The sequence below is a fragment of the Rhipicephalus sanguineus genome, chromosome 3 (genome assembly GCF_013339695.2).
Source record: "Rhipicephalus sanguineus isolate Rsan-2018 chromosome 3, BIME_Rsan_1.4, whole genome shotgun sequence".
Classification (NCBI taxonomy): Eukaryota; Metazoa; Arthropoda; class Arachnida; order Ixodida; family Ixodidae; genus Rhipicephalus; species Rhipicephalus sanguineus.
The window spans coordinates 168,218,007-168,241,660 of record NC_051178.1 but is presented as its reverse complement, the minus strand read 5'-3'; the positions used below and the strand labels follow the sequence as shown (position 1 = coordinate 168,241,660).

The 23,654-nt window shown below is 44.0% G+C and overlaps 1 long non-coding RNA gene and 2 other non-coding genes across 3 annotated transcripts; all 3 read left to right on the top strand.

Moving 5' to 3' along the window:
- The first annotated feature begins 4,974 nt into the window (after positions 1-4,974).
- Trnat-ugu (transfer RNA threonine (anticodon UGU)) lies at positions 4,975-5,047 on the top strand. The gene has a single exon. It is a non-coding gene; the product is annotated as a tRNA-Thr (tRNA).
- Positions 5,048-5,422: 375 nt separating this feature from the next.
- Trnat-ugu (transfer RNA threonine (anticodon UGU)) lies at positions 5,423-5,495 on the top strand. The gene has a single exon. It is a non-coding gene; the product is annotated as a tRNA-Thr (tRNA).
- Positions 5,496-10,404: 4,909 nt separating this feature from the next.
- Positions 10,405-16,537, top strand: LOC125757703 (uncharacterized). Its single transcript, XR_007415449.1, has 4 exons — positions 10,405-12,272; positions 12,849-13,107; positions 13,645-13,825; positions 14,701-16,537. It is a non-coding gene; the product is annotated as an uncharacterized LOC125757703 (long non-coding RNA).
- Positions 16,538-23,654: the final 7,117 nt, after the last annotated feature.

Below are 23,654 nucleotides of genomic sequence, written 5' to 3'. Positions count from 1 at the left end.
GGGCAAAACAGTGCATGCGCTGGAAAAATATGCCATCATATGGTTCAGTAAGGCGTACGAATTGACAAGTCTATGTTCATCGCATACGTGTCAGAAGCGGCGGCGCGTGCGACCGGCGGCGGTTGTTGACCGGAGGCGTTTGCTGGAAGCGCGTCGCATCTATGCTCATCGCTTCTTGTGCGGACACCGTACACAAGAAAGAAATGCGTCATTTAGGCTAGCGATGCCACAGGTGTGCTGTAAAGTCATTCTTACTCACCGGAATCGTGTATACTGAAACCAGAAGCGCCAATAACACGTAGACGGACTCGGTCAGCTACGCTAGGCCTAACCTTTGGTGGCAATCATGGTGGTAGAATATGATGGTGGTAGTCATACTTGGTGGGGCTATCTCAACGCAGGCGACGTAAATTTGTGCATTTTAGCTTTGCATGCATTTTCACTATTACCTTAAAGTGCCGCTGAGGTAAGTGAGTGTGCAAGAATGCCAGAGTTGCGTTTCAAGCGTGGCGGTATCAAGCGGAGGCTGTTTTCTGGTCTCCCGCTGGAAGGACTCATTTACTTCTCGGCAAATGCGCGGCGATGTAACAGAGTTACTGTCGCTGTTCACACCGACACTTCTAGACTTGTAAACATAAAATGCAGCAGCAGATCGCGGATGTAAACCTGATAAGTACGTGCGTAAAATGTAAACATTCACGGCTGCTGTGCTCCAGAAAACTTGTGGCGGTTATTGACGCCGCATGAATAAAAAAAATAATGCTAGAAAGCTTAATGATCGGTGTTGGCTTCTTTGAACCGCATATATTTCTTCACATTCAAGAGGAAAACATTAGAACTGACAGCGACTTCACATAATGTCACGTTCACTTCCATCATGCCACCGTCATCCACCATGCTTCCATCCTGCCACCGTCATCCAGCTTGTTCACCAAGTCATCCACCAAAACATGTTTTGCTCGCCACCATCAGCCAGCATTTTCCACTTAACACCAAAAGAAGCTCGCCACCACCACCACCATCTGCCACCATTTTTTCCACTCTCGCCATCATCAGCCATCATGACCACCACAGCTTCCACCACATCCACTATTCTTTTCACCTTGTCCACTATTGTTTCCACCATGTCCACCAAGATTTCCAGCATCCACCAACCCACGATTTTCAATAGGGATATTTTTACTCATTTACGTTTCGGCCGTGGCACGGCCTTCGTCAGAACCACGTCAGAACCATTTACGTTTCGGCCGGGCCACGGCCGAAACGTAAATGAGTAAAAATATGCAATTTTCGTAAGTGTGCTTATTCATTTCTTCAACTACATGTGCACCGGACCTTCAGAAGTTTCTTTTGAATTATATATATATATATATATATATAGCACGACACCCTGAGCATATTTCTCCAACTCTCACTCCCTCGAAAGTGTCAGTCTCGCGTGCCATGCGTTCATCTTCGCACGCGTATGTGCCGCGATGCCAGGCGCTTGCTCCCTCTGTCCATCCATCTGGTTTACGCCCCTCTGCGTGATCTCGCGCCGTCCTCGTTCGTCGTCCTCTCATCCTTTTCCCGTTCTCCTACTAAGCGTCCAGCGCGTTAACTGGCAGTTTGACTCGCGGCCAACGATGGAAGGTGAGGCCTTCGTTAGCGCCCTTCCTCGAACATTAATTTGGAATCCCTGACGCATGCATCCTCTCCCCCGCGTTTTCCTCCCTTGCACGCCATTTTCGGGCCGGTCATTCCGGCGCCGTAATTTGTTCGCGCCGCAGCTGCGCGCGTGCGGTAGCGGCTCAGGGCGCGTACGGGTTTTATCATAACCTAGCTGCTTCTATGGAAGCACGTGTACTGGCGAGACCTGTGCTTTCTTTTATTTTTTGTTTTGTTTGAGATATTCCCATTCGTATCATGCCAGACTTACGTTATTAGTTATTGCTTAAAGAAGGAAGCGCTTTAGCAAAAGTTACTTCTTGAAAAATCTGTACTCAGACTTCTGAAAAAAAGCGTTAGACAAGAAACTCTTGCAGTAAATCATTGCTTTGCATAGCGTTGAACGCAGTGATCCACTAACGCTCCGACTGGTGGTCGCCCTCCTTTCTGTAACACAGAAAATTGGTTTCTTACACCACGCCGACGTTGATCCCTGCATATCACAAACTATCTGATGGGCTGCGGGTGAACGAGTTTTCTCTGGCAGGACACACGAGCCACTATCCCACGGTGTTCTCCCAGCCCCTTCAGCGTATTACGGCGGATGAAGTAGTTTTTGGAAGGCTTCGGGCTGGGTTGGCTCTTACACCTGCTGTCATCTCAACGTGGAACTGGTCGCACTGGTTGACATGTGTTGATGCTACTCCGTTACAGCGGCTGGAGGCACATGCATGCCACCTCATAGGAACATATTCAGGCCTGCAATGGGTACTTTTCTGTCTCCTACTGGGAGCCGGCCTCCGCTGCAGCGTCCCGACCAGCTAGGGCTATTAGATACACGATAACACATTTGACAAAACACTCCATTTCATCACAAAGCAGGCCTTACGGCACACATATTGGTGCTTAGAGACAACATGTGTGCTGTGATGCAGTCATACGGTGGCTTTGCCGAGAGATTTTACAAGCCGAGCACCATTAGTGAGCAGCAAGAGTGCACGGCGGAATTGAGGTCATCATAGTAAAGGAGATGAATGAGCTCATCCAACTGTGGCTGAAAGTGAACCATCTGGATAAATACGTGAATATAATCAGTGTACACTTCCTATAGTAAATGTGCAGCCACGTGAGTCCAAAATAAGTGACACCGCTCACCCTCTATATGTAGTTTTTTTTATTTTCTGGGAAGTGCTACGTAATTTCCCAGTTTAAGAACAGGAGTCATGCTACTGGATATGCGCTGTTCAGGGGCAACATCATATTTCTATCGTTGGTTGTAGTAGGCCAAACTGATTTTTCCAGGCCTCAAATTTTCAGTATCTGAGAGTCGCTCAGCAAATTTATCTGTGCCATCTGATGACGAAAGCAGGGAAGGTTCAGACGTTATTAATTAGCGCGAGAAGACGTGGGACCAAACGAGAAGCATGCATGACACAACGCTATAGGTGTACAGGTGTAGCTGGACAGTGCACATGTCGATCGCCTCAGATATTTTTCTCGAGCTGGCTACTAAAGTATCGAGTTTGGAATCCATACTCGTATCGGTTATCTTCTCTGGCTTATTAAACGCCAAGAAGCCGCCATGTTTTCTAGTAGGGACGAGACCCATAGTATATTACGCTTGGTCCGTAGAAACTACCGTAAATACATACGAGCACACTAATCACAAATCGTTTGTAAGCGTTAAACTTATTTAGCACTGTTTTAAGTAGTCTTCCCACGTTCTTTAACCCAAACAGTTTTAGTGAGCCGAGATAAGTTTTGAAATTACCTTTGCAAGCATTTTTTCATTTTGTTCTGTTTCATCTTCCATAATCGCTGTCGTCAGGAATCACGGAAGTACCCTTCAACACTGGCAAATATTAACTAAAATTCTTCCCTTTGTGACTCGAATAAAGAATCTATAGCAAATCAGAATTACAGAGAGCTCAGCTAGTTGGTGCTTATTCATGTGAAAAAACAGGGCGTGCAAAGACGGACACAACAGAGAGAGAAGTGAAGACACCACAGTGTGGTGTCTTGGCTTCTCTCATGTGTTCGTGTTTGCACACCCAGTCTTTTAACCTTTTCGGCCCTGGCGTCGTCAATTGACGACAGCGCACAAAGGTTGCCCTAGCACCTCGGGAACGAAACAAAAACTGCTAATTCTTGGGGTAAGAAGAGGAAATTTTAAGGGCTCGTTTTTCTTTGTTATACACAATATTAATGAGCACTAACAGACAATAATGCCAAGGAAAGTATAGGGGACGTTATTAGTAGTAAATGTAATATAAATGTGAAGACAGAAAAGTGGACGAAAAGATAGCTTGCCGCGGGCAGGGACCGAACCAGCGACCTTCGAATAACACGTCCGATGCTCTACCAAATGAGCTACCGCGGCGGCCATCCCCCCGTCCACTTCATGGGGTATAAATGTGTATTTAAATGTGGGAGCGTCAGTCAGCGCCGCCAGTAGCCATGACGGTGAGTGTGGAACACTTTTTCTGCCTGTTGGCGTCACGTAGCACGTGAACTTATTACGAGCTGGCAGCTTCACATTTACATTACATTTACTACTAATAACGTCCCCTATACTTTCCTTGGCATTATTGTCTGTTAGTGCTCATTAATATTGTGTATAGCAAAGAAAAATGAGCCCTTAAAATTTCCACTTCTTTCCTTCATAGCGAGGGTCTCGTTCTGGCAGACTTGATGCTTTCAGGTAGTATGCGAGGGATTATTGGTCAGCTGCCAGCTCGTAATAAGTTCACGTGCTACGTGACGCCAACAGGCAGAAAAAGAGTGTTCCACACTCACCGTCATGGCTACTGGCGGCGCTGACCGACGCTCCCACGATTAAATACACATTTATACCCCATAAAGTGGACGGGGGGATGGCCGCCGCGGTAGCTCAGTTGGTAGAGCAGCGGACGTGTTATTCGAAGGTCGCAGGTTCGGTCCCTGCCCGCCGCAAGCTATCTTTTCGTCCACTGTTCTTTCTTCACATTTACATTACATTTACTACTAATAACGTCCCCTATACTTTCCTTGGCATTATTGTCTGTTAGTGCTCATTAATATTGTGCATAACAAAGAAAAACGAGCCCTTAAAATTTCCACTTCTTTCCTTCATAGCGAGGGTCTCGTTCTGGCAGACTTGATGCTTTCAGGTAGCATGCGAGGAATTATTGTTCAGCTGCCAGCTCGTAATACGTTCACGTGCTATGTGACGCCAACAGGCAGAAAAAGAGTGTTCCACACTCACCGTCATAGCTACTGGCGGCGCTGACTGACGCTCCCACGTTTAAATACACATTTATACCCCATAAAGTGGACGGGGGGATGGCCGCCGCGGTAGCTCAGTTGGTAGAGCAGCGGACGTGTTATTCGAAGGTCGCAGGTTCGGTCCCTGCCCGCGGCAAGCTATCTTTTCGTCCACTTTTCTTTCTTCACATTTACATTACATTTACTACTAATAACGTCCCCTATACTTTCCTTGGCATTATTGTCTGTTAGTGCTCATTAATATTGTGCATAACAAAGAAAAACGAGCCCTTAAAATTTCCACTTCTTTCCTTCATAGCGAGGGTCTCGTTCTGCCAGACTTGATGCTTTCAGGTAGCATGCGAGGAATTATTGTTCAGCTGCCAGCTCGTAATAAGTTCACGTGCTATGTGAAGCCAACAGGCAGAAAAAGAGTGTTCCACACTCACCGTCATGGCTACTGGCGGCGCTGACTGACGCTCCCACGTTTAAATACACATTTATACCCCATAAAATGGACGGGGGGATGGCCGCCGCGGTCGCTCAGTTGGTAGAGCATCGGACTTGTTATTCGAAGGTCGCAGGTTCGGTCCCTGCCCGCGGCAAGCTATCTTTTCGTCCACTTTTCTTTCTTCACATTTACATTACATTTACTACTAATAACGTCTTCTATACTTTCCTTGGCATTATTGTCTGTTAGTGCTCATTAATTCTTGGGGTAGTAATTCTTCAACGATCCCCACTGCAACCGACACCACAAGTGTGGCATTCTTGTGAGGCAGGGAGCCACAAAGAAGAAGAAACTTGACCGAAGTCGTGGATGACGCTGAGGCGGGTAAGCGCCGTTTTCGGGACGAAATCTCGAAGTTGTTCCAAGGACTTCCACACTGCCGAATACGATGCTGGTTCGGATTTTGTGTACTCTAGTAAATATCAGGAATAAAGAAGCCGTTTTACTAACTTCCCGACCTCTGAGCCCTGATGACCTTATTTGAAGCCATTCATGTGAATCCGTAAATAATTACACCAGTCTCTCAATTTTTTGTTTGTGGTCTTCTGGGGTCCTAACTATTAGGAAAACACGTACAAAAACATTCTTCGACAAAAAAGTCACAGTTTCGCCGCAAGGGCGAAGCAATGAATGCGATAGCAAGAAAAGCGGCCCGTGATGGACGCACTGCTACGCTGCAAAAACATCTGCCCCCCGGCAGCAACTACCGCGCGAGCAGACAGCGGAAGGGCAAGGTTCTCCCTGCACGAATATTAGAAGAAACGAGCGAGCTGGCTGACGACTTTTAAATGCGCCCGTTGCGCTTCTCGTGCCGTCTCGCTAGTAATGAAGAAACGCTTATAAGCGCCTGCCGTCTCTGAGTCCTGCCAGCGGTAAAAAGTGTGTATATAACGCTCGCCGTTAGCTACCTGAACGACCTGCGCTTTGTGGCGTAGTGCTTAGCGCCACCGGCTGCGGAGCGAGAGGTCACTGGTTCGTTTCCGCGCTTCGGAAGCATTTTTCTGAAATAATTTTCCTTGGCACTTTTCTATATATATATATATATATATATATATATATATATATATATATATATATATATATATATATATATATATATATATATATATATATATATATATATATATATATATATATATATATAAATACTTATACATATACGGTGCATGGCGGCGGCGGAAAGGGTTAACATGATAAATTAGAGCAGTTTACGCGTCCAATGTAAGCTCACCTAACTCTTTCACTGTCACTGTGCCGCTTTCTGTTCTCTTGCGTACTGATGGTTTTTTCTTTCAACATTCTGCTGCCTCAACAGCCGTGCTTCCGAGCATCCCATTTTAAGCAATATTTCTCAATCACAGCGCGTTTTATTTCGGTAGACCGCACGAAAGCGCTAAAAACGAAGTGCAAAACCACGGCGATTTCCTTACGACTGCCACAGGCCCTCGTTGCGTATCTCGCGGTGGCCCTCTCCACTGCAATGTAAACGGCTCTCGACACGGCTTTACGAAGACGTAGACGTCGGCTGCCAACGCTTGAATTTTACGAGCACCCTCGAGCGCCACCGGCGCCGCCCGTCCTGCAGATGCTTATGGCACACGCTGCCTTTCGTGGACTAACAATGCGCGTTGCCTGAACGCCGATAGTTCGCTGCAGGCTCTAGGGCAGGGCCTTAATGAAGCGCTATTCAGGCCGCCTTCTGGCGCTCGCCAGAAGGTGACCGCTCACCGGCAGGAGCCTGTAATCAGGGCTGCGTCTATCAAGCAGAAAAAAAAGAGATGTGCTTTGGTTCTACCGACCCTGGTGCCGCCTACGCTTCTTTCATGTTCTACCCCGTCACACAATCCCTAGTGCATAGACGGGCAGGCAGAAATGAGATGAAGGAGGCAAATATGCTTGAACAAGTCGCGTCTCTTCTCGGGTCATAATGTTACGACCTTGCTAAAGGAACATACCTGTCGCAGCGTTAATGATAGAACCGATAACAGGACCATTCATTAAAAGTTTCTTATAGTGACGGCAGTGAAATGCGTACAACGAAAAAAAAAGAAGAAAAAACGCTCGACACTGGCGCTATATCTCAACTGTGTTGTGTTGTACAAATCAGGACACGTGGTGCATTAAGCATCAAAACAAACTGACGAAAATTAGTGATAAAGAAACTGCAACCATGGAAGCGCTTCCGATCTCCCTCGAAATCCAATTGATTCATTCATTTTGATACTGTGTATAGCGAATACGTTGACGGCTTATTTCTTTAATTTCCAGCAAAGAAACAACCATAATAATTTACAAAATATATGGTTTCTATCAGGATAACAGGTAGTCTGTCATAAATCATGTTTAACCTTTAAACATAACACGTTCTTTATTTCTCCCGTTTTTTTTTTTTTTTTTGTCGCACTTGGCGTTATTCAAGACAGGAGACTCTTTGCTGTTTCTTTACGTGCGCTGCCGTACAAAACATTGTTTCCCAAGCGAGGCATTTTGATAGGTCACGCAACGCACCGAAAAACAAAGCCTTCGATATTAATAACGTTCAATTGGCTGGGCTTTTCTTGTCCATTGCAGCGGGCTAACTATTGAAGTCATATCGTGTTGGTATATAATTTCCTCATTTTGTCTAAAAAATCACAGGGTTAGTCATTAACGTTAAATGAGTGCTATGCAGCTGACTCGTGTCATATGCCATCAATATTTTTTCTGGAGGCCAGCCGGCCTTACCTGGGGGCAGTAGAATAAAACAGTGATCCTGCAGCACACACAAACTGCACGACCATTAGACGCACATGTTTTTGTTAATCTATGGGTTTTTGACTTTAAAGACGCAGTAAACTGGTTACAGTATTAGGCTGAGTGTTACAGTATTAGGCTGAATGTCAATTTTGCACGAGCATGAAGCAAGCAACGTGATGTTTTGCAAATCTCTGACAATAATTTAGTGTAGTGCCCGAATAACCATGTCCAGTTGCCACTTATACAATGCCGAACAATGTAGACATATTCTGCTGGCCTCCGCATATTATGTTGTTACGGGGTCGTGACGTCGACGAAAGCAGCACTCCCTTACAAAAAGTTTTATTAAAAAAACGTAGAGAAGTTATTGAGCAATGTCAACAGATGGCACTGAAAATACATTGTGGATCAACAGAAAAACCGTTGCGAAAACTGTTGATCAGTATTGAAAATTGGCCCACGACTTTCAATTGAACGACCATTAAGCAAATGAACATTGATTTATCATTGAAAGAAAAAGAAACTTCAATTGAAAATACGTTGTGGATCAATAGAAAAACCGATGAGCAAGCTGTTGACCAGTGTTCAAAATTGGTCCACGACTTTCAATTGAACGACTATTAACCAAATCAACATTAATTTGTCGTTCAAAGACAAATAAACGTCAATTGAAAATACGTTGGAGATCAATAGAAAAACCGTTGAGCAAGCTGTTGACCAGTATTGAAAATTGGCCCACGACTTTCAACTGAATGACCATTAGGCAAATCAATATTGATTTATCGTTGAAAAAACGGTGAACGTCAAGTTGAAGCGTTTTTGATAGGGTTTTCACATTCAACACTGAAAGGTCAGTGAAACATGGGTGACGCTCGTGGCCTGACTGAGATCATTCTTGATTTGGGAAAACGACCAAATGTGAATGTAAGTACATTTGTACTGCAGGCCTAGCTAGGTCACCTTGGGCCTGCAGTACATAAGTGCCTACATTTTCATTTGCCCATTCCTTTCAAAGCAACAATAATCTCAATTACGTGACATAGCTTCAGATTGCTGCCAGCTGGAATAAAACCTTTAGCATCAACGTTTATGAATACACTGCTAGTTTTTCACACGCTGTGAGGTGCACCAAATGAGGTAATGTTTAAACTTACTCAAATCTGTATTATATCTCGAAGTCTATCACAGCCAATGCTATATTCCAGGCCCCTCTACCAACAGATATTCACACAGGTCATATTTTAGCAGTGTGCATGGCTCCCTTTGTCCATTCAGGTAGTGTTTGGAGGGTGCAAACACCTGTGAGTAAACGACACTTATACTTGCACCCGAGATTGGCGACACCAAGGCACATGCCAAGCAGCAACACATTAGCACTGCCATGAACTTCTGTTCTTCTCTATAAGCTTGTTTTAATGGACACTAGCTGAGATTCCGTGTAACTTGGGAAAAAAGAAGAGAACAGGGGCCGAATTCACAAAGCTCACTTACGAGCAAATTGTCGCGTAAGAGAAATTTTGTCGCGTAAGTCGATTCACGAAGCGAAAAAAACGTCGTAAGAGCCATCGTTATCACATCGGCCGCTGCGGTAAAGCGCGCTGCGACTGTCAAGGAACATGCCAGCGATGGTGATGCAGTTGCTATATTTGGTGACGTCACTGAAAAAGGCTCGTAAGTGGATTCACGAAGCAAAAAAATTGCGCAGAAACAGCGTGGCTACGAGGAAATCCCAAGAGTGGTCCGGACCACTCTTACGAACAATATGGCTGTTTAGAACATGCAACTGCGGCGGGTATCTGGGTGCCGTGGCTGATTTTAAGCTAATTCACGGCCATGTAAGGCTGCTTGATGATTGCTGGTACGTTTTAATTTATTTCGGCGCTTTGAGTTTCGTGTGTTCTTTCGCTTGTACGCTATGGACAGTATTGGCACTCGCAGTCGTCCAATAACCTGGGAGTCGCAGTAATTAAAGAAGCCTATTGGGTGTCAATGGCGAAAAAGTATGCATGCAAAGGCTTGTGATTGGATTAAAACCAAAGTTCTACATGAATGGTCGATGAAGTCGAAAGCGGCGCGGTATTTGGTCAACATTTTTTTGTTATGTTGTTGTGTTGCGTCCTACTTCCTCCAATGAGACGTCCAACTTACGATGATGTACGCAGCATTGGTCGAATTACCACCAAAGAGGTTCAGAGGAGCACATCAGCTGCACGTTATTGGAAATAAAATTGAGCGGAGCATTTCAGTTAGCCGTTATTAAAGCCTATTATGTGATTCCATAACTTGTCTAGTTGGATTGGCTTTAACTGACCAATAGGCACGATCTCCGAAATGCAGCTGTCGCTATGCACTTTGGGCCGATCCAGAGCGAGCTCGTACATTGCAAATCACAGCATATTATAGATGTGCGTGAATATGCATGAAATCACAAACAAATCGAGCTTTTCGACCTTCATTGTTCGGAAACCGAAACGGAACGCGTTTATATGGCAAGTAGTCAGAAAGAAATGGCTCCAGTAATTTGAAATGACATCGAAAATAAGTGCCAATGCTCACGATTCTCGAGTATAAACAAACCTTTGCCGAATTCATGTCCCTTTGATTATTAACTGCCATTTAACTTGGCGTGAGAATATCAATTAAAGGTGGCTTCACCCACTCATATATGTATTTTGTGCTCAGAAGCGTCAGCTTGACCTGGAAATCATCGCGTAGACAAGGCGAAACCCCCGCTGCAGGCTCCTATCGTAGCAGACGACAAACGCTAGCAGACGACGGCTTGGGCGAGAGGCGCAGCTTATGATTGGTTGGGAAGCAGTACTCTCCACATCAGGTCATCTTATGACGTTGACAAAACACTTCTTTCATCGCGCGCTCCTGTCGTGTTCGTCATATCTTCCCCCTCGCACATAAGAGAAATTTTTATCTCGCCGTGAAAAACGCGCAAGAGCTTTTTGTGAGCTCTCTTAGCGCTTGCCCCTGCTGCGCAGTTCGCGAAAACAACATGGCGCCGTAAACTGTATGTGTCGGTATGTGTCGGTGCCGATTTTCGCAAACGCTTGGGTTCCTTCAGCGTTCGACTGGATGTGCTGTGAATACCGCTGCTTTTTCGGTGCGCGCAAGCCGTGTGAAGACCGACGGCAGTGTCTCTTGGTGCGCGGTGAAGCGTAGCGAAGCCTGTGCCTCGGTGTGTTTATGAAGCGGGGATCGGCGCCTGTGTACCGACGGTAACTAGCACTCGAGGAGCCTGCAGTGCGTGTTTGAGTGTCGGTAACAGTTCGTTTGCTTCGCTTTCCAGTGTCTCAGTAAGGTGCAGTGCGGCATTTCGAATTGACAACATTTCGGCACGTTACTTGAGTGATTCCGTGCTCGCACGGTAACGCATGAACTACGCTCTGTATTTGGTTCTTGCTTCGCCACGGGTTAGCCCGTGCGCTTCTATTTTCTTGTGAGCAGTCCAGGCAAATGCAGTGTTCGGGAGTGAAACGATGTGCGTTGTGAACAGTGGTGCTGTGTTGACATTTCCAAGACTTGTGAAGAGGCTGTGCCCGTGTGACAGAATATTAAAAGCGTTGATAACCGTGTTTCGCCCTACGAAGTTGCGATGGTGCTTTATGAGGGCTTTAAGGATTTGGCGCTGGGCTTGGCGTTTTCTTTTTAACTCGTTGCTTCTCCTTCTTGTGATAACCGTAATTCCGAACGTCATAACGTGTCGAACCGAAGTCGCACGCCGAGACATTCTGCTGTAAATGTGGCTGCTTTGGCAGTACGCCTTGACTGTTCTCCGGTGAAAACTTGGACTTGTACCTGGCAGCGAAAGCACGTGGACGTCACGCTTCGCTCCGAACAGAACACACTTCTCACTGGTGCCTTGCCTTGGATGAAGTCGTAGACCAGCACCTGCTAACTACAGGTTTTCGAGTCCATCTGTCCTGTCGTTTTGCACGGCACTGGAGCCTTGACTATAGCGGCCCACGGCGATTGCTCACGCTCCACCAGTGGACGTACACGTCTTGCTAGCCTTGCATTTCTTCGTCAACGGCAGCTTCCAGTTCACAGACGTCTTTTGCCTGTGGCTGCAGAGCACATTCGATTCCTGATGACGCTGACGGCTGCTAATATCGTTGTGCCATCGGTGAGTTATACTTGCGCAACTAATTACGTTGTTATTCGTGTAGCGCTATAACGTACGTTTGTAAGTTTTTCATCCCAGCAGATGTAATGTCACCCCATGTTAAGTTCCAGTGCGAAAAATGTACTACTACCGCTTTGTATATACGTATATATGGCCAATATACATATATTGGAATATGAGCAAGTACACCAGCAGTGTTTATGATTTGGGTTAAGCAAGTTATTATCTGGTTACCTGTCTGTCTGGAGCCTGTCTGTTTACCACTCTTGACAGTTGAGAGAAAAATATTTGATGCGAATTTATTTTCCAGAAGCCATGTAGCACTTCTTCAGGATTTCCCTTTATATTGCGAAATTACTTGTATAGAAGCTTACCGCTGTGGCAGCGCTATACTTTACTAGGACATATATATCTTACGGTATGTAAAGCTTACATGGGGCTTCAGTTTGTTGCAAATTGAATATGGCATATTTGATAGCTTTGACTAAGTGATAGTTTTTGTGTTACTGCCAAATATGTATTAAGAGCGCTTTCAATGATGGTTCTTTGAATATATTCTGTTTGTCCTCTTCACAGATCGCAGACTTTCGTAAGGTCCTGGAATCCATCGATTGCAAGCACCGGAAAATCAAGCCACCTTAAGACTTGGAGCACCTGTACAGATATAGGAAGGACTTGTGCTCCCTAAATGTACAAGTCTTTTGCAACGGTAGGGGTGTCATCATCCAGCCGACCTCAAAGGGGCCTGGAAGCACGCATGGCAGCCTCATCTGGATGGACTGTGCTCTGCCTGGGAGCTTCAAGGGCAGAAAACTGCCTAATGGCTGGTTGCTAGGTTAGTTTTTTTTAAGTACAGATGGTACAGTAAACACCGCTTAATGTAGTACACACCTTCACAACCCAAACATTGTTAGTAACAATGGATGCTTGTATTATTTTCACACACCAATGCTGATTGGACACTTAAGGAGAAGCAAACTATGGTGGAATTGACAATGTCGCAAGTGTAAAGTCTGCAGCTTATGAATTTTACTTCATACATGTGAGACTGGAAAGTTGTGCTTTTGAAATAGCACAAATACTTTTATTGCTTATTGAGCTCTTGTGCTTGTGACTCACTCACTTTATCAAGTGCTCTGTATGGAAATAGCAAGCGGGTGAAAATCGCCTGGCTGTTCGCAACATGCAGGGAGAAAGAGCTCAGCAACACAGGAGCAGTAAATGCGCATTTTACCGGTCGTAGCTCATCTTTTTTCAATGTTCTTGCACATGTTGCATTTCCGTCGTACATGTTCTCAGCACAATTGCATAGTGGCACGGTTATTTCTACAAATCGTATGTGACCTGAATACACACTTGTTGATCTCTGAAGGTGACTCTCGCTGTGCCTGAGAGCCATGGGTGCTCAACCTCCTGTCCGTGGCTGGCCCAGCTGAGCAGCAGTGCAGTGCAGCCCCCACCCATGCAAGACAAGTCATACAGTGCACCTTTGGTGTTCTGAGCAGGACACAGCATATCCGTTCGGCATGGCATTGACAGCAATAGTAATGATAGTGAGTGTTTGTGGAAACCATAAGAGCCTATTAACATGCATTTGTGGATTATGAGTGTGTTTGTTCCTCACAATCATTTCTCTTAATCAAGTGCATTTTTTTTTCAAAGTGTACTTTTGGTAGGAAAAACGGCTTTGAGAAACAAACACACACGTTATCCGCAAATGCTTTGTGTTTTCTAGTCTTCAAAATTGTTCCTGCACACTGTATGATGAGGTGGCTATGTTAGATAACGTTAAAGTGATGAACGATAGCTGTTGTCTTGTAACATAGCAATACATGAGTACACTCTAAGAAAAAATCGAGTATTTTTTAGTATTTCTGCCACACAACAATAACGTAATCTTGCTTGCTCGGGTTTTCTTTTTTGAAAACCTGGCTCTTGGCACTTTCCTATCAAGAATGCTGTCACTCTAATAACGCGCGTCATTCGTGACTGGGAAGTGCCGAAACCGTGGTGGTAACGCGAGGAAAGTACGTGAGATGGATGACGATTGTAGTTGTGGGGTGGCAATACTCCCCAAATACTTCATTTTTTCTTAGAGTGTAGCATAGTGAACTCATTTGTGGCCGGCTTCTTGCACCTAGTGTAAAGTCGAAATAGAAGATACTTTATTGGCTTATGTCTCACTATTAGGCAGAAGTTTGTTGCCTTCAAATGAACATCGTAGTTATACATTTATATCATAAAATATTTTTTCAAAGACTTCATTGTTGGTGGTTCTATGTTCAGACCTTTTTTTTGTTTTTAATATTTCTTAATACTTGTCATCGGCTTCTGAAAATACGAGAGCTGGAGTTTCTAGCACATATCAGCTGTCCAGTTTTACACATAGCACGGTTGTAACAATCATCTGCATTTTTCTATGTTCCAGCAGTATCACGGGATCAGGTGCCCCACTGTCATCTAATTGTACAGTGTATCTCGGACAAAACGCACAAGGCCAACAAGTAGACAGCGACTACCAGTGACTGTGTCCTGCTGTTCAAAGTGCACGTCAACAGAAGAATGCATTGTGATATCTGGAACAGTTTGAATTGTATGGTGAGAATCTGCACAGCTGCAGTTTAATTGTTGAGCAGTGCGTCATTCAGCAATTCCTTGCACTTGAGGATTCAAAATTAATTAAATTCTGCATTTAATATACGAAACCTTGACATTAATGTAAAGCACACTGTAGTGGTAGGGTGCAAATTAATTTCGGCTGCCTTGAATTTTTAACATGCACGTAAATCAAAGTGCATGTGTGTCTCTGCATTTCACTGCCATTAGAAACAGCAGCCATGGTCGGCAACCAAAACCGTGTTTTCATGTTTCGTAGTGCAAGAATGAAACCATTGAAGCGGGTAATTTTGCACTTGGTCGATATAGTCGTTCAGGATACGCGCATTAGTATAGCACAAATGATTTTAGGTTTATATAAGCTCTGGAAAGTCCTTCTCCACGGATTATTTAGATGCAAGAGGAGCGTCACTATTCCTAGTACGTCCAACAGCCTTTAGCACCTGTGTAATGTTATCCCGTCGCCTGTCTGTCGTCTTCAACAGTCAACCTCTCTGCATGTACTGTGTAAGTTTTAATTTTTTTTATATAGTGTTTGTTGCCATAGGTTTCTCCATAATGTAATTGTATACTCTGCAAATAGTTTATCATCTATGCAGCTTTGCTCATTTACTGCTGAAAGTATTTATTGCTTTTTGTAGGGTGATTATAGCATGCATTTACTTATGCCTTTTGATGCGTCTGTACAATGGTTTAGCCTGAAGAAGGCTGTCGGTATACTCTAATCTTGAAACTGGCGACTTCGAACAAATTTCTAGGCTGATAACCATTACTACTATCTTCAGATAAGCTGTGATTGCTCCATGAAAATGTATTTAAGATTCTGTAAACTGTGTCAGGTAAATGTTTTTAAATTATTTTATTGTTGTCCATGTTTTATGCGCCTGAAACATAATTACTTCATCGTGGTACATTATCGAATGTTATTCTGCACATTTCTGCTGATAAACATTGCAGCTGAGGCCAGCAGCAAGATATACATGCAAGGCACTGAAGCTTCACATCACATGCCTTGCCCAGAAGTGCACTTGAAATTTTTTTTCGAGCGGAATGAGAGACTGCTATACAGCAGTCTCTCATTCGAAGGAAGTCGGCACATGTGCACACTTTGAAACCTTTTTGAGGAGTGTTTTCAGGAGAAGCAATAGGGTCTTGACATGTCAACAACAGCATTATTTGTACTGAGGAGCTTAGTAACAGCGAATTGTTTTATTTATGTATTGGGGGGGGGGGGTCCAGAATTTGTCCGACCTGTGCCAATTTTTCAGCCCACGTCACCTAACATGGCTTGTTATAGTGTTGTCAATGTGCCCGACTATGTAAATAAACTATGTGTCATATTGCAGACATGTAACAAAATGTGATGCATTGCGCTTTTCCTTGGCATCACATTGTCAGGGGCTCTTTTCTTATATATTGTCGTGGGCTGCCGCCCACGAAAATGTATAAAAATTGCTTGTGAGTGGGCAGCAGCAGAAACTATGCATCAAATTGTTCCAAGAGGGTTCGAGAAAGGCCGAGTTGGCGCATAAGAGTGGTGAGAGATTTCTCTCGTAAGTTACTGCCTTGAAACCTCATGTGCTCAAGACTGAGTGTATCAGCATTGTTGTTTTATAGCAGTTCATCCTATTAACTACACCTCAACGTATGTATGTAGTGTGTGTGTGTGTGTGTGTGTGTGTGTGTGTGTGTGTGTGTATGCATGTATCTTTTAAACAAAAACTTACGTTATTTTGTTTACTGTAACTTTTATAAGAATTTTGCTATTTGCTTTCTAGTTCTCCTTTTTCTATCTCATTTTCATTTCTCAAGTATGTTTCCTACTGTGCAAAAATGAATGTAACCTTACATAAAATATGTGCATTCAAACAAGATGTTTCATTTTACAACGTACAGTTCTGAGCAAGAAGTTGGAAACTATGCAACCAACCAGCGAAAATAAGTTTATAGGACAGCTCCTCCGTGTAACATTGCTTCTACAGATAGCGTTTGTCGAATATGTAGAATAGACTAGTCGACTTCAACCAGCATAACCAAGCTTTCGCCCGTGGCTGTACATACTTTTACATATGTGCGTGGTATTTCTATGTATTGGCATACGTGTTGCCAATTACTATTTAGGGCACAAAACTAGTCAAGCTGAATACGCGGATTTTTGTCTGTCCACCTGTCATCTATACTGTAACTGCTGTTGATAAAGAATAAACTCGGGTTTAAAATTTTCAAGTACTTACAAAGGGAAGAGTAGCCCTTAATGACGCAAATGAATTTGCCGTAATCTTTTCGCAGGCCTACTATTTTGCCCTCTCCTTAGAACTCGATAGCCTGCTGGAGTTCTTCAGAACCATTGACAGAGGCATTACACGGAGCTGCGCAACACGACAGAGACCGAGAGAGAAAATGCATCACTGTGTTTGTGTCTTTTCTCTCTGTCCCTGTCGTTTTGCGCTGCTGCGTGGAATGAATCCCACCCAACTAGCACGGAAACATGGTCCGACAAAGGCAGTCATCTTGGCCGCAAGCAGTTTGGCCGCCGCGTGTCTCTTGATGTTCTTGAAAACACCGTGATGTCTGACCGGCGCTCGAATAGCCAGAGTCGTGAAAAGTAATGCCCAGGTATGATAATTGGGTTTCGGGACTGGGCGCTCTTGCGATAGTAGTGGTTAGAGAAAAAAAAAAAGGTACTCTTATTATTTCTGTGGTCCGTGAGGGAGCACGACGCAGCGTTTTTGGGTCTAAAGGGGAGTGAAAGAAGAGAGCGGAAAGGCCACGTTATCAAAAAAAAGAGTGCCCGCAACACATAACCTCAGGCCTTGCTATCTGTTTTTCCATAAAAAAAATACGTGAGTGCTTGGGGACACTGCGAATCGAACCCAGTACCTCCCGCATTGCAGCCGGACGCTGTAACGACTCGACCACCGCTGCAGTGTTTCGCAAGAGAGCTGGCCACTGCAACACTTACTTCATTCTATATATATTATCTTTCCCTCGAAAGACACCTAATGCAAAACTTCCGGTGAAAGTCGATCAAAAAGAGAAAAAAAAACTCGGGATCCTAATGCATTCGCCTAAGGTGACTCGAAGGTTAAAGCCATCAAGTGTGGTTATATTACCGTGCACTTTGTATCGAGTGCGACATCACTAATCAACTATCGCTAATTGACTGTCACTAATGTCACTTTCACTAAATGAATATTCTATTTGTTTCGATTATCGTCATTTAAATAAACTTTCACTAAACAAATCACTGCTCACTTAATTTGCTTCGATTCTTATATATAAGCACAATCACACTTTCGCTCGCTTTTGTATGGCTTTCGCTCCCATAGACGTTAGTAAGTAACGCGACCGCCGTCTCTTTTTTTTTTCTTTTTGTTAATCGTGCAAACGCGCAGCACGCGCGCCCTGTGAGTCCAGGCGCACGTGTAGTGATGTCACTTCAGGCCGAGACAACTGAACGCCACTTCTTTTATGTTTTCTCACGCAAACTTCGCAAAGACGAAGTGACTACGCCGTGTTTTCTGAAAAGCATTAGCTCGTAGAAACCTCCCGACGAATCTTCCGTCGTTTTACGCGTTCACATATCTAAGCGTATACGATTGCTTTGGCATTCCGGCCCTGTCAAAATGCTGCGGTTAATTGAACTTGCGGCATTACGCGCATCATGCCTTTCTTACTGCTGCTTTATATTTCTGTACAGTTTTCCGTAGGCTCAAAAGCCGCTCCTATGTCTTGTACTGAGATCTTTGTAAGAAATGCAACATTTTACGTCTAGCTACAAAACACCCTAATGGCAACCACCATACCGTGCTCGAACATGCCTAATTTGAGTGGCAGCGCAGCTTCATGAAAATGTAACTGGTTGTGGTAAACAGGGGGAGACGCTTCGGTCACATCTTCAAACCTTCAATGTTTCAATTTATGCGCGGTTTATAGATGCGGTCCATCTGGAGCGTTGTTCGCCTGCACTTGACGAGATAGCGCACGGATTATTAACGCCATCGAGCAACTAGATTTTTGTTAGCTATGGTCATCGATGAAACACGAGCACTTGGCTTCGCGCAAGACCCCAGGACGTCTGCTGCAACGCGTAAGCGCTGTAGCAGACGCCCGGAACTGGAAGCTGAGATACAGCGAAAATACATTCGCTATCATCGTATACCCTCGATGCTAGACGCTTCGCGTGCTGCCTTGCTATCACCTGCGCGCACTTCTTTCTTTCCTTGTCGTTTCATCGGCTTTCGCGTTGCCTCCTTGCCCTCAAAAGTGGCGAGTAAGTTAAATTCGTACCATTGCTATCGTATTCCCTCGAGATACGAGAATTCTTGGCTAAGAAATTGCGCAGGCAAGAGAAAGCTTTGTGAATTCGGCCCCAGTTTTCTAATTAAAATATTTATTTTTAAGCAACAACTTTTGTTCAAGTTTCTCAATATTTGTGGTTTGACATAGCGAGAACTTCACACTGTAATGTCCAAACCGCGTTCAAGTTGACAGAATAAGTGAAACACTATGTAAAGCAACACTTAAATAAATAACATTTAGACAACTACAGGTATCAGAAGGTAAAAAAAAGCACATAAACACTGCTGACAAGGCGCACACACTACGGGAAGAAATGTGCAGAAGGAGTGAACAGGGCTCATTCTGGTTTCAAAGCCCAAATTCAAGGATCTTCAAAGATTCCTATAGAAGGTTTTTGGAGGATGGAAGGCAACATCAAAAGTATCAATTTTCTGCTCTAACAAAGTTTCCAAAACAATACGGGCAGCTTTAGGCATTTGAAATACAAAAATGGGATTCAGCCAAGTGAGAACCTGGAGACAATGAAGCCAAGGAAAGTATAAAGGACATAATTTGTAGGTTTTAACTGTAAAGTAGTAATTATGACATAAATGGAAAGGAAAAAAACAGGATGAAAAATCAACTTGCTGCTGATAGGGACCAAATCTGTACGACGCTTCTACTTTTTCCGAGTAATGACCTGCTAAACAATAAAATGGTAATGACCGCTTGAAAATTTTATCCCCCATTTTTACAATTTGATCGTTGAATACATTTTTGACTACATGCAGTCATCATGCTTCTCCTGTTTTGGGCTTTGATAACAATTGAGTCAAGTGCGAATTGGATTTATGCCAGTAGAGCAAGCAACTTAGCAAATATCCTCTACATATAAAATCAAGCTTTTTGCCTCGACAAAAGAGCAATAACAAGTACTACGTAGGAGCCAATCACTAAGCCTGAGCAGCAATGCCATCAGCTTTAGTCAGAAGTACTTGCTTTCTAGCACAAAGCATCAACTTTTTTTCCACATTTTGCCTGTATTATAGGACAGTGGATGTTTGTTGAGCTAGAATATCTATCACACGCAGTGAGCTTGCTATAGAAGAGGAGAAACTAGCACAAGCGCTGGAAGTGAGGTTGAGTCCCAATGAGCCAAACCAAGAGAAAGGGGGAGAAGGCGGACCGACAGTTGCGGAAACGAAATGAATGACCGGTCAAGCAGGGATGCAAGCAAGGTAAACACAGTAGCGGAATCATCACTGAGCACGACATGTTCCCTCAGTTTGCTAGAAAAATGTTTACCGACCACAGAAAGCAATTAGTATTGTCGATATTGGACACTATGTGCTAAGAAATTCCAAGGGTTTTCAAGGGTTTCAGGGCTTTGAAAATGTACTTTTCATTTTCAAGGGTTTTCAATCGTTTCAAGGACCTGCATGCACCCTCAGTAAATGAGCAGATCACAATTTAATGTGGTATGTGTGCCCTATGAATACCACCAAAATATGTGATTACAAGCTTGAAGCTTTATCGAGCGCTAACTTAATCCAACTGTGCATAAACTTACACATTACAATATTGCAACACTTGACTAGTGAATGCAATTAGTGTTAAATTAGCGTAACGTGATTGTTCACACACTTGCACATTTTTAAAAAAAAATCACAGCATATCCACGGAGTGAATGATGATGAGTGGGCGAAGCTGCGGATGTTCATCGGTAAACCGTGAATCTTCCGTGAATTCTGCCCAGTACATCATCACCGACGTGAGATCGGGCGCGTTTATACTAAAGGTTCGATGAGTATTATGACGACTTGCAGCTCACTTTAATTTTACATGTACGCTGTGAATTTTCATTGTTTAATCACGCACTGGAGAAATCGCACACACGCACTACTTTGGAGGGCAAAATGCAGTGCCTATATATACGGGGTGGTCAGTGAACGGTTGTGCAGCGCGAGCGGTCGGTTTTTTTCAATCAAGACGCTGCCGCGACGCTGCCTCGCGACGCTGCGCCGCGAGGCAAGACAGGGGGGGGGGGGGGGGACCATAGGAGAGGAGAAAGTGGGGGAAGCGTAGGAGAGGAGAGGGCGATACGTATCACGTACTGTCGCAGCGCATTGTCTTTAGGGAGCCTTCATGTGTGCACGCCCCCTCCGTTTTTAAGACTGGTCACACACTACGACGGGACGAACGGGTGCCGCTATAAGGAGCTTCGCCCCTAATAACAGTTGTTCACTGTTGGTAACACCACCCATCATCATTTGTTCAGGCAACTTCGGTTCCCTCGACAGAAGTGGGGCCAAGGTGTTCTTTACATTTGTGCCCAGCGATTTGTGACAGATGAAGCGTGCGACAGAAGGACAGGGCACTTATAACTAAATGTTCCACGAGAAAAATATAACAAACTTTGCACACGTCACGATTAAATTATTTGATTAGTTCTGTATGGGTAGAACTGCAGTGCATGACCAGCATTTTGCATTCCCCAGTAAAAATGCAAAGGGGGCAAGAACGAAAAGCACGTTGTGCAAGAGCTTTATGAATACCTTCTATGTCAAAGGTGTGAACCAGACTTTACCACTTTGATTGCAACCTAATGTCCAGCTATACATATAACAAAAATAGGAGGAGAGACAGGGCAGAGCTCTTGCCTTCAACTGCTGAAATTCATTCACAAACCCAGAGTATCCCCAATGGATAAATGATCCAACAAGTGTGCCAGAAATAACATTCAAGCAGGCCAGCACAAAAATTTCACTGGCGACAGAAGTTATTGTTGGTAAGCTTCTTAAGATACACCACTTCTCGCCCAGCGAGTTAAAAAATGGTACGCTTACATATTTATCACCAGCCATGAAAATGCAGCAGTCTTACTGCCTGTTTGTCTAGAGAACAGTCGGAGCCCACATATCCAGTTAAAAACACAAGTTACGTTTTTAGCTTTAACAGTCAAATAAATAGCGTGCATTGCTCAGTGGATTTGCTTGCGCATAAATTACTTCCTTGCATGTGTGATTGTTTCAATGTCGTCAGCTGAAGCCTAGCGCTCTGTGGCAGTTGAGCTGCCAAAAAGATTGAGCTGCCTCTGCCCCTTCACTCTTCATTTTCCTGTTCAGCAGAAGCGTTAGGAGATATGTCACAGCTAAAGCAATCACACAAACTAGCCCAACTCTCTTATTTAACTTTGCCTACTGAGTAACAATATGTTTAGTAAGAAAACTTACAAAAACTACCAGACATTTTGAAGTAATTTTGTCTGTTTACCCAAGTGAGATGCAAACAGCTTTTGGAAGTTCGTATCGTGTAGCATATTTTCATTGCTCCTAAACAAAATTCCATCATGCCACATGAATTAACAGTAGCTTCAATTTAATTTGCATCGTACAAGGTAATATGCTGTTAAGTGCATTTGTATGTCATAATTACTGTTCGTAGGCTTCTCTACAAACAAACGTAATAACACGGCTGACAGTGAAGTGTCGTTTCAAACTTCAGAACACCATTTTACTTTGGCTTTACTGCAGTTATGCAAGCTGGTTAGACTAAAGCTTGCAGAACACAACAGCAATAAGAAATGTTCCGTTTCAAAAGTGGCATATTCACTGTGGGATATACTTGTAGGAATATTATTTTTTTTCTAACTATAAACCCACACTTCCTGACAAGCAGTCTACGACAGCCAAATGCTCCTTTTGAAGTAAGAAATCACAAAAGAGTTGAACAGTCTCACAGTGGGGTTCTAAGGTACATGTCATGGTTTGTAATAAGCGAAAAGTAGCAGACATCAAACGCCTATTCAGAGCTGTTTGATTTAGTCAGGATGTTGAAAAAAGTTAAACACCTTTTCCCTAACTTAGCAGCGAAGTTGATTGATGGCGTGTTATAAATGGGCTAGGTGCTTACCGGCAAACAAGCACCAAACATCACATGCAAAATAAGGGGACCACCAATCACACAAGAAGACACCGAATAACTCATCTGGAATACAATATCCTGTTAGCTTGTAGTGAAGATTGAAACAGCAGACGGGACAATGTTAACGGCCAAGCTGCGGAACGCGCAAACAATGTAATAATATTATCTGGGGTTTAACAACCCAAAACCACGATATGATTATGAGAGATGCCGTAGTGGAGGACTCCGGAAATTTCGAACATCTGGGGTTCTTTAACGTGCACTAAATCGAAGTACACGGGCCTCAAACATTTTCGCCTCCATCGAAAATGCAGCCGCCGCGGCCGGGATTCGATCCCGCGAACTTCGGACCAGCAGTCGGACGCCATAACCACTAGACCACCATGGCGGGGGCCAAACAATGTAAAAAAGAATATGGAAGTCATTGAGCATTACAGTACAAGGTGCGTGCATGCAAAAATTTGCTTCATCTGGTGACAGGATAGTCAACACGCCATTAATAGATATGGCAGCAGAAGTAACATTGCTTAATAATAAGACACCTGATGTGTCCTTTTCTTC